The sequence below is a fragment of the Pinus tabuliformis genome, chromosome X, assembly GCF_031772625.1.
Source record: "Pinus tabuliformis cultivar Carrire ecotype Pingquan chromosome X, CPIR1, whole genome shotgun sequence".
Classification (NCBI taxonomy): Eukaryota; Viridiplantae; Streptophyta; class Pinopsida; order Pinales; family Pinaceae; genus Pinus; species Pinus tabuliformis.
Window position 1 is genome coordinate 356,667,398 of NC_142308.1, and position 11,717 is coordinate 356,679,114.

At 34.0% G+C, this 11,717-nt stretch overlaps 2 pseudogenes; both read left to right on the forward strand.

Annotated features, from left to right (window-relative positions):
- Positions 1–8,214: 8,214 nt before the first annotated feature.
- LOC149139969 (uncharacterized) lies at positions 8,215–8,963 on the forward strand (annotated as a pseudogene).
- Positions 8,964–9,731: 768 nt separating this feature from the next.
- On the forward strand, positions 9,732–10,729 carry LOC149139970 (uncharacterized; annotated as a pseudogene).
- Positions 10,730–11,717: the final 988 nt, after the last annotated feature.

An 11,717-nucleotide genomic window follows, 5' to 3' on the forward strand; every position in this document is an offset into this window, starting at 1 on the left:
GTCGTGTGGTATCCCTCTAAGTCTTCTTTCTAATGCCACACGTCAGGCTAAAATTGGATTCTTCAAGTTAAAGTTATGCCCAATCTCCTATGATGACTTGATTATGGACTAGTTCAGTAGAGCGAACTTATAAGACATGCCACATATCATTGTTTGAACCTTCGGCCCTAAAAATGATACATTAAAAGATACAGTCCGAGCAATTTTAGTCACTTTTTACGAAATTCAAATCTGATGCTCGTAGAGAAAGTTATGATGATTTTCCCAAGGTCACCTGTTTGAAATTGAATTCTGGAGCATGCAAAAACCTTAACTTCTTCGAATCATATCTCAGAAATTATAGCGAACCAAAGTGTGAAATTTTTATAGGAAGTTCACCAATATTTTAGATCCACGTGTTTGAAATTTCATATTCTGAACCTTTGTAGAAAACAAATTATAGCAGAAATTCCAAGATGGCCTGTTTGAAGTAGCGAAACCCTAGAGTCCAAAGCTCTAATACCAAATGTTATGCAACCAGATCACAAAATAGAAGAAAAGATATATCAACGACTTGAAAATTAGTCTCTTCGAAGGGGTAACCTCCTTTACATCACATAAATGAAAAATTCTTGGATGATACAAATGACAAGACCTCCTTGGTATATATAGGAGTCTAAGTCGTCACAATATAATCAAAGCCTACATAACACTAATAATTTAAGCGCGCAACAATAACAATAGTGGGCTTCTATGGGGCACAACAATAACAATATGGGGACTACATGGGCACAATAATAACAATAAGGGGTCTACATTAATAATAACAATAAGGGAGATACACTAGTATTATAGGGAGCTAGAAATATTTGTGCACCCACTCCACAACTATGATTAGGTACTTAATGTAAAAGAACAAGATAAGAAACATATACACAACAAGAGGCTCCCAAAAATTGCCTCAAAGTCCAAGATCAATCACTACTTTCTCAAGCAAGAAAGGCATAAAGGTGTCAAGTCGTCACTAAATCATTGATATTACATCTAAATTTACGAAGAATATGTGGTGCTATAAATAATGAGAGGACAAAACAAATATAAGATATTATATGGAGGTATCTGACGCTGATCTAAAATATCAAAAGTATCACTATGCTTTGATTAGTTCAAAGAAGGAAACCCACATTGTTAGAATATAAACAAACTCTCACTAGTTGTATAGTGAAACTAAGCATGGAACAATTCTCAAAACATTGTGAGATGAACGAATATGTCATCTTTGTGGCATCAAAATGGTTGAATATGAAAATCACTTTATCTTAGAGTACCATACATATGCCCATATTAGATTATAGTTTCAAAATATTTACCACATTAACTACCTTCCTAACGTTATAAATCATTCAACCTATCGTGATCTTAAAACATTTACTTTCAATATTTTTCAAACATAAAAATAATATTCCAATAAAATCTATTTTTTATTTTTTATTTTTAAATATTAATCCTCATTGTTATTATATTTATTAGCTCAATATATTTTTTATTATAATAATATAATTTTATTATTTAAATAATATTTTAATTATTAAATTTAATATTATTTTTATTTTTTATTATTAATAATTGATATATAAATTCTCTTCAATTAAATCTGTACCCATCTTTGTTGCTTATATTTGTCAACTCCCTGTTATGTAAAGTACTCTCATTTTATAAATGAAATATTTATTGATACTATAAGGAAATTAATAAATAATAAAATCAAAAACTTTATTTTAAAAATTTATCCAAAATAGCCCATTTTAAGAGGAAAAAAATCCCAACCGCTTCGATAAATTATTCTTCGTAAATCAAAATAAAATAAAGCTTGTTGAATAGTGGTTAGTAAATATTGAAGGTTTATAATTATAGCTAGGAAATTGAAATTTATGAATATTTATAATTATATTTTTAACCAGAGAGCTGAAATTATGTTAAAAATAGTTATATTTTTTTTATTTAATCAAAATTGTATTATTTACAATTATATATATTTTTTTATTTTTCAATTTAATTAAAAAAATATTATTTACATAAATATTGTTTATATATCAAATAGGCGTATAACTCATCGTAAAAATTACTTAAAATAAAATTGTAATTTAATTAATTTATTTATTAATTTTTAATGGTATCTTTAATATATATTGATATACACTTTACTAATCATTTAATTTAATTTATTTAGTTTATATAGCTATTGTAATTGTAACAATTATTACAATGATTCTATAGCTCAAGTACTTGTTTTAACTTTACTAAGTTACAAACTAGCAATTGCAAAGGAAATGGGATAAGGCATAGATTCAAAAAGAATCGTGATATATACAAAATCATTGAAGATAAAAATTAGTAAACAAAATGTCATTCAAAGCTAGAAGATAAAGAGAAATCACTTACATTATGCCAAATTTTTGTTTAATATTTTTATTGATTTTGAAAAATAACAAGTATTATTCCATATTTATGTTAGAAGAAATATAATGATAAATTCCAATCATTTATACTTATTTTACTTTGATGTTATGTTCTCAATATTTCCAAAATTTCCTTATAGGTGGTTGGTTTCTCCTTGTGAAAGAAAATGTAAGGATACTCAAAACTGCATTCTAGTTATTAGGACTCACCTTAGAGAAAGAAAGGTGACGATACACAAACTGTATATCATTTTGCAATCTTTTAACTTAGACTATAACCCCTTTGTATATTCTAGGGTTTTCTAGTTTTGTTAGGGTTTGTTTTTTAACATATTTGATTTCGTATTATTTTATCCCTATCCCATCTTTTATTTTGGCTGGTATTTAGGTATATTTCTAAAGAGTATAAATTTATCATCAAAATCAATCCATTCAAATATGTTATTGGAATCAATCCATGTAAAACGTTGATTATAAATTCTATTAACAAATACATCCATTCAAAATTACAACTGGGAAGTTGGAGCCCTAGGTAATCGGATTTAAATTGAGATTTTAATGAACATGCTTTTAAGAAAAGCCTAGGATAAAATGTATCCTAATAGGATCTAGTATAAAAATAGGACCTAAATATAAATGTAGACTATGAAAGTGAAGCTAGTAAACCAAGTATAACATATTTGACATATATTAAAAAAAAAAAGGCTAAACATACATTAAATAAAGAGTTTTTTTTTTGGAAAGGAAATGGTTATGGTTTAAATTAATTATTAATAAAAAGGTTGGAATCCATTACATATTCTTCACTATTGTTATTGATTGATTCTTGCTAGAAGAATCTGGGTAGGTGGGTTGGTTTGTTGGCTCGTTGGTGGTAACCTCACTTGCATGTTGGTAAGTACTTCCCTCTCTAATCAATTGGGAACGATGGGGGACATCTATTTTCTCATATAGTGGACATCTCTTCTTTCATCTATTGGCAACTTGGAATGAGTGAATTTGGGGAATGGGTGCTTCCTAAGTATCACCTCCCCCTGGTCCCTCCATTCAGCCAACAACATAATAAAATTTCATTTGCATGGCCAAGAAAACTTGTTAAACTAGCTCTCTCATGTCTAGTGGAAACTTGGGAACTCAAGCAACTCATATGCTAAGAACTTGGCTTAATATCTTCTGGTGGTGGTGGTAGGTAAAAGGCCTTCTCTTTCTTTCGAGTACCCGGAGATGGGGACCTTCTCTCATGGTGTGGCGTACTACTCTTGTCATCTATTGGGAACATGGAATGCATGGAATATTTAGGGTAATGGGTTCTATTACAACTTAACATTAGGAATACATAATGCACTTCCCACATAGAAAAGGCTACACATTTACTATCTTTTTCTTAGTTGGAGGTTGCATTATATCATGAGTTTGATTCTGAGTTGGCGAGTTTGAGAAGTATTATTTTTACCCTTGAAGAACAAATGCTTATACTCTTTCTTCCTCTTTTCTTGCCCTTATCTCTTTTTATCCATCCATGTCTTATGGAAATGATGTTGGCCTCTTCATTAGTCTTAACTCATATTATTTCCTCTAATTTATTTGGCTCCATGACTTGAATCTCATTTCTTATTAGAATCTACAGTTCGTTGAGAAAACAACTGACTTAAATTTTCCATCCTTGATAAATGAGACATACTTCAGAAGCTTCATGAACTTACATTCATATTCACTTATTGTCATGGTTCCCTTCTTTAGGTCATGAAACACGTTGACTTTTTACATATAATAAGAATAAAATCAATATCTTTTATCAAGGTACCTTTCAAATTGTTTCTAGGTTACTTTTATTTGTCTATGCTTCTTCCCTTGTCGATTATGTTCCCATGACAATGAGGTATTCCCAGCCAATTATATATTTCCAATCTTGCCTTTTGGGTTATTGCTAACCAAGCTTCAACTTCTTGCCTCATTCTCGTCTTTGCATCAAAAGTTGGCAATTTTGATTTATTTCATATTCATTGAAGATTATTAGTGGGTATTTCTACCTTTTTATCAAATTATGATAACTCTATGATGACTCTTAACAAAGTGGAATCAGAAGGTGACTTCCTTGATCCACGAGTTCTCTCATTGGAATCTATGCTTCCATTGTATATTATTTTCCCTTCAATTGTTTATTTATTTATGCAAAATTCCACAACAACTAATTATTTACCTAATTTTTCTCCTCTTAGGCTTGCTCTATATGCACAACAAGGTTTCTTACTATCTTAGCAAGATCACTTGACATCTCTTCTAATGACCATTTGAATGCATCTCTGCTTCTTTGATGTGGATTTCATGCACATTAAAGTTCTACATAAGAAGGAAGGGCATTGTAAGGACTTTTTGGACTTATCGGATTAAAACTAATAGTTTTCTATGGAGGAGGTTTACTTTGCGAGTTCAAAAAAATATTGATAAGAATCAATTTTTTACCTTACATTTCAAAGGGGAGAGCCTTCCCATGAATTATGTAATGAAGAATCGTACGCAACCACAATTCTTCACACGACTTCCAATTAGTAGCAATTAGTCTAAAATGACTCAAAATTCCACACTTGAAAGACTCTTTGATCTCTCCTTCTTGAGAGCTATTCAATAAGTACCTATATTCCCCCCCTACTTAGACACTTCTATACTAGTGCTTCTCCAAAAGCAGAGAATTGAACTTATTTTCCCCCATTTTTAAGATGGATTAACCCTTAACAAATTTATCACTTTCTTTCTTCACTAACTTGAGTGAGAGACTTCTTCTTTAGTCAAAGTGACTCCTTCACTAGGTGAAGCCCTACATAGCCAAGTTTCACTTTTTCTTTACTAGGAGTAGTGAGTTCTTGTTTTTCTTCTCTTGGTGCAACATCTCGTTCATTAGGTGGAGCCACACTTAGTCGATTTACACTTTTCCTTCATTGGGAATGGTAAGTTCTTCTTTACTTAGAGTGATTACGTCATTAGGTGCAACCAACCTTAGCTAATTTTCACTTTTTCTTAACTGGACAAAGTGAATTCTTCTCAATGCCATTAAGGGGAGCCACTGTTTTTCGATTTGCAAGTTTCCTACATTATGTATAGAAAGTTTGTAGGCAGAGAGGATCCTTCATTAGCCATAGTTAACCTCCGCAGATTTTCACTGTCTTCATAATAAGGAGTGAGTTCTTCTTGAGGTGAAATGACTCCATTACACAGAGCCACACTTAGACAATTTTCACTTTTATTTCATTGGGTAGAATGAATTCTTCTATAGGAAGAGCAACTCTTTGATTTTGATTTTTTCTTCATGAAGTAGAGTGGCTTCTTCTTTAGGTAGAGGGACCCTTCAAAAATTCCTCACTTTTACTTCACACTTGAAATATGTCGTCACAAATCTATGCCATGTAAACAAATATAATATTTATACTAGATAGAGTGCTACATTAACATTTTTTCCCCTTCTCTAAGCAGAGAGAGTTGGTGAAATTTTGTTACTTTCTATTTGTGCTTCTGATTCACGTTGTGTGCTTCATTTCCTTGACAAGACAAAGGGACACAACCCTTTTCTACCCTATAAACTTCACCATGAATCCAACCTTGGTGGCATTCGACCTAAAATTGGACTCTACATAGATTTTGTTTCCCCTCAGTTTGCATGAGGGTTAACTCAAGTGTTGAAGATGATGTTGTGCCAAAAGAGTTGCAGTTACAAGACTCCCACATGCATATTTGAAGTAACTTTTTAATTATCTTATGGTCATTTGTAATGTTAGTTTGTCATGTCCATGATCATGTTGTATTATTTTGTAAGTGAGATTGTACTTATATATGATGGGCCAATTTATTATATTGTATCTATAGCCCAAATATGACAGAGTTGTACTAAGAAAATGCTTATGAGTGTTTTTTTCACCTAGTTGACTCTAAATCCTTCTAAGATATTTCAATTGTGTAAAGTTGTGCATCGACTAACTCCTCCAAAGCCATAAGCATGTTCTATGTACACCTAGCTTAGTTGATGAGCTTCTTAGCCCTTGCATTATTGTTTTTTCATACATCTCACATTGAGTCATCATGAACATCAGTCAAAATTGGTCTCAATAAATAAAAGTCATTGTACATAGATTTTTTTTCCCCTCGGTGTGCATGAGGGTTAACTCAAGTGTTGAAGATGATGATGTGCCAAAAGAGTTGCAGTTACAGGACTCCCAGAAGCAGATTTGAAGCAACTTTTTAATTATGTTATGTCAGTTTGTCATGTCCATGATCATGTTGTATTATTTTGTAAGTGAGGTTGTACTTATATATGATGGGTCAATTTATTATATTGTATTTATAGCCCAACTATGATAGAGTTGTATAGCCCAACTATGACAGAGTTGTACTAGACAAATGTTTATGAGTGTTTTTTCACCTAGTTGACTCTAGATCCTTCTAAGTTATTTCACTTGTGTAAATTTGTGCATTGACACACTCCTCCAAAGCCATAAGCATGTTCTATGTACACCTAACTTAGTTAATGAGCTTCTTAGCCCTTGGATTATTGTTTTTTCATACATCTCACATTGAGTCATCGTGAACATCAAGTCATAAGCATGTTCTATGTACACCTTGAGTCATCATTAACATCAAGCCATAAGCATGTTCTATGTACACCTAGCATAGTTGATGAGCTTCTTAACCCTTGGATTATTGTTTTTCGTACCTCTCACATTGAGTCATCATGAAAATCAGCGAAATTTGGTCTAAGTCAATAAAAGTCCTTGTACATGGTCACACCATTACCCCTTCTATGACACCTCAACCCTCAACATATTTTCATGCATTACACATATTTTTATGCATCCACATGTGTGGAACCTACCCCACTAGGGCCTTGCATTATTTGACCATCTCCTTACTTGATTTAGCATGAATCCTTGGGAAACAATGAGTTTGAAATCTAGAAACACATATCTCTTAAGCTTTTTGATATCGACGGACCCACCCCAAATGACCCAATGAGCTGTTCAGGTAATTGACCTAGAATAGGGTTTGACTTCCACTCTATGCAATTTTATGAAGGAATCACGTTAAGTGTGGGAAATCCACTATTGAATTTAGCGACTTCAAGACCTCGGTGGAACAATACCTTTCATATCAGAACATAGAGAAACAAGAACCCATGTACAAAGGGGAGGAGCTACTTTAGCCAAAATTGCATTACATTACAAGGTTTTCAATTTGACGAACCATATCAAATGGTAAACATCATGATATCTTGCTTCAAGGGAGAGCGTTGTAAATCAATAGTGGTTTGGATTAAAAAAATAGGAAATTATAGGCCCTGTTGGATGGATATGACTCCGAACTCAGATAAATGAAATTCTCTTTACAAAACTTGTCTTGTCTTTCTGGCTATGGAAATTTTGTGTTGCAGAGCGGCACCAAGCCATCTCTCTAATTAAAAAAATTAGGAAATTACAGGCCCCGGTGGATGGATATGACTCCGAACTCAAATAAATGAAATTCGCTTTACAAAACTTGTCTTGTCTTTCTGGATATGGAAATTATGTGTTGCGGAGCGACACCAGACCATCTCTCTGATATATGTGATTATGCATTCAATGTTATCCAACCAAATGCAGGTAAATATTGTTCAATTGTTTAAAATTGTGGCAAATTATTCCGCTCTTCTTTCTATTCTGAACAGTCCTGATGAAATATTCATTTTTTGTTCTTGAAGTATGTTTTTGGTGGCTATGTCAAGGACAATTGCCAGAAAAATGATTGTAATCCTATGGTGAAAGGAACCCTACCCTCTCTCAGGGACAACCACAACTATACCACTATGGGAAAAAATTTACTTGTATTTGGTGGCACAGATGGGAAGGACCCTCTACGATATTTTCATATGTTGGACACTACTACAAATACATGGGTGAAACCTAACGTAAGTGGTGAAGGACCAATAGCTCGTGAGGGGCACAGTGCTGCACGCATTGATCACCGTCTATTTATGTTTGGAGGTTGTGGAAAAGCTCAAGATGAATATGAAGAGATATATTGCAATGAACTTTACATACTAGAAACAGTTAACTTAATTTGGATAAGGGATGCAACCAGTGGTTAGCCACCGTCTCAAGGAGATAACCACACTTGCTCATCATGGAAGAACAAAATTATAGTCTTGGGTGTGGAGGATGCATCAAAGTCTTATTTTTCTGATGTCTATGTCCTTGATGTAGATACACTTGTGTGGAAAGAGCTCAACACAACTGGCCAGATATTAGCACCTTGGGCAGGCCATGCAACAATATCCCTTGGAAAGCATTTGTTTGTGTTTGGTGGATTTACTGATGATCGTAATTTATTTAACAATATTTACATCCTAAACATAGAGATTGGAGTGTGGACCAAGGTAGCAACCACAGGTCAAGGACCTCTGCTAGATTATCTATTGCTAGAGATTGTTTGGATTTCACCAGAGGCATTCGCATATTCATAGGAGGGTGCAATGGAAACTTGGAGGCCCTGTACACTATATAGTGTAGACATCCTTTGGCATATATTGATTTATCATGTTGGTTAGCCGGATGGGAATTAAGCTTGGGATTTATCCAATTAAGAATAGATTTTTCACACAAGCATGGAAAGAATGTAATTTTGTGGAGATGACAAGTTCTGCATAGTTGGAAGCCAATATAGAAAAAAAAATAAAAACAAAATTAATTAATCCTTACATTCCCTTACGATATTATTAAATTGTTCTCATGGTTCGGATCCATGCACATCGATTATCTAGATTGTTGGACCACTTTTCTAAATCCCAAAAATATTCCTATTGAGTGAAATATGTACAATGCATTTTAAACTAACCACTCGTTATCTTGCTTCAGGAGAGAGCGCAGTAAATCAATAGTGATTTGGCTTTAAAAAATATGAAATTATAGGCCCTGTTGGATGGATATGACTCCAAACTCAGATAAATGAAATTCGATTTACAAAACTTGTCTTGTCTTTTTGGCTATGGAAATTGTGTGTTGCGGAGAGGCACCAAGCCATCTCTCTAATTAAAAAAAAAGGAAATTATAGGCCCCAATTGATGGATATGACTCCGAACTCAAATAAATGAAATTCGCTTTACAAAACTTGTCTTGTCTTTCTGGATATGGCAATTATGTGTTGCTGAGTGGCACCAGACTATCTCTCTGATATATGTGATTATGCATTCAATGTTATTTGACCAAAGGCAGGTAAATACTCTTCAATTGTTCAGAATTGTGGCAAATTATTCCGCTCTTATTCCTGTTCCGAATGGCCCTAATGAAATATTCATTTTTGTTCTTGAAGTATGTTTTTGGTGGCTATGTCAAGGACAATTGCCAGACAAATGATTGTAATCCTATGGTGAAAGGAACCCTGCCCTCTCCCAGGGACAACCACAATTATACCACTTTGGGAACAAATTTGTTTGTATTTGGTGGCACATATGGGAAGAACCCTCTAGGGGATTTGCATATGTTGGACACTACTACAAATACATGGGTGCAACCTAACGTAAGTGGTGAAGGACCAATAGCTCGTGAGGGGCACAGTGCTGCACTCATTGATCACTGTCTATTTATATTTGGAGGTTGTGGAAAAGCTCAAGATGAATATGAAGAGATATATTGCAATGAAATTTACATACTAGAAACAGTTAACTTAATTTGGATAAGGGATGCAACCAGTGGTACACCACCGTCTCGAAGAGATAGCCACACTTGCTTGTCATGGAAGAACAAAATTATAGTCTTGGGTGCGGAGGATGCATCAAAGTCTTATTTTTCTGATGTCTATGTCTTTGATGTAGATACACTTGTGTGGAAAGAGCTCAACACAACTGGCCAGATATTAGCACCTCGAGTAAGCCATGCAACAATATCCCTTGGAAATAATTTGTTTGTGTTTGGTGTATTTACTGATGATCGTAATTTATTTAACAATATTTACATCCTAAACATAGAGACTGGAGTGTGGACCAAGGTAGCAACCACAGGTCAAGGACCTCTACTAGATTCTCTATTGCTAGAGATTGTTTGGATTTCACCAGAGGCATTCTCATATTCATAGGAGGGTGCAGTGGAAACTTGGAGGCCCTGTACACTATAGAGTGTAGACATCCTTTGGCATATATTGATTTATCATGTTGGTTAGCCGAATGGGAATTAAGCTTGGGATTTATCCAATTAAGAATAGATTTTTCACACAAACATGGAAAGAATGTAATTTTGTGGAGAGGACAAGTTTTGCATAGTTGGAAGCCAATATAGAAAAAAATAAAAACAAAATTACTTAATCCTTACATTCCCTTACGATATTGTTAAATTGTTCTCGTGGTTCGGATCCATGCACATCGATTATCTAGATTTTTGGACCACTTTTTTAAATCCAAAAAATATTCCTATTGATCGAAATATGTACAATGCATTTTAAACTAACCACTCGTTAAAAGTACATGGATCCTAGCTAGCTAGTAAGCTTTAGAACCATAAAAATTTCCATATGGGCTCAAGATTGAGTTGAGTACATCAAAATAAAATCAGAGCTCATCAAAATTAAATAAGCTTTCACAGTTTGTCATGTCATTTAATGCAGCAGCAGTAATCATGTCTACATTGTACAAAAGGGCATCTTTGTCTGCTGGTAGCAACCTTATCCTTTTGCAGCTAGCTCAGGATCAGTGATAATGGGCTCCGACACATCCTTTCCCTCCTCCAGCTCAGTGGGCAATAAACCTCAGAGATGGCCAGTGCCAAGTGAGGGAATATGTTGTTCTTGGGGGCAGGCAGAGGCAACTAGTTATGGCACTGGATGGCCGAGCCTTTCGGATTAATTTCTGATCAAGAAAAGAACTGGGCTTGAAACATGTGATTTTTTTTCTTTTTATTTGAAGATGTGCGAGAAGTGCCAGCTTTGTATTGAGAACTATTAATTTGCAGAGTATAGGAAGGGATCCAATTCGGAAGATATTTTCTGCATCTCAACTAAACTGATATGGTTGAAAACTTACCACTAAGATTTCGTAGTAGAACTGTATCTACTCGTGTAGGGCAGTCTTTTTAGTGGTGTGAACTCTGTCTTCCACCTCATTTCTTCCTTAATAAAATAACTTACCTTAGAAGAACTTACCTTTTCCAAGGAGGAGGTTTTGGCTAATGCACATGCACACATTTTTATTGCAAATTTTCTCATGAACAATGTGACCTTGCAATTGTTTTCTTTTTAATAAAGATGAATGTGCAAGAACCTTTTTTAAAA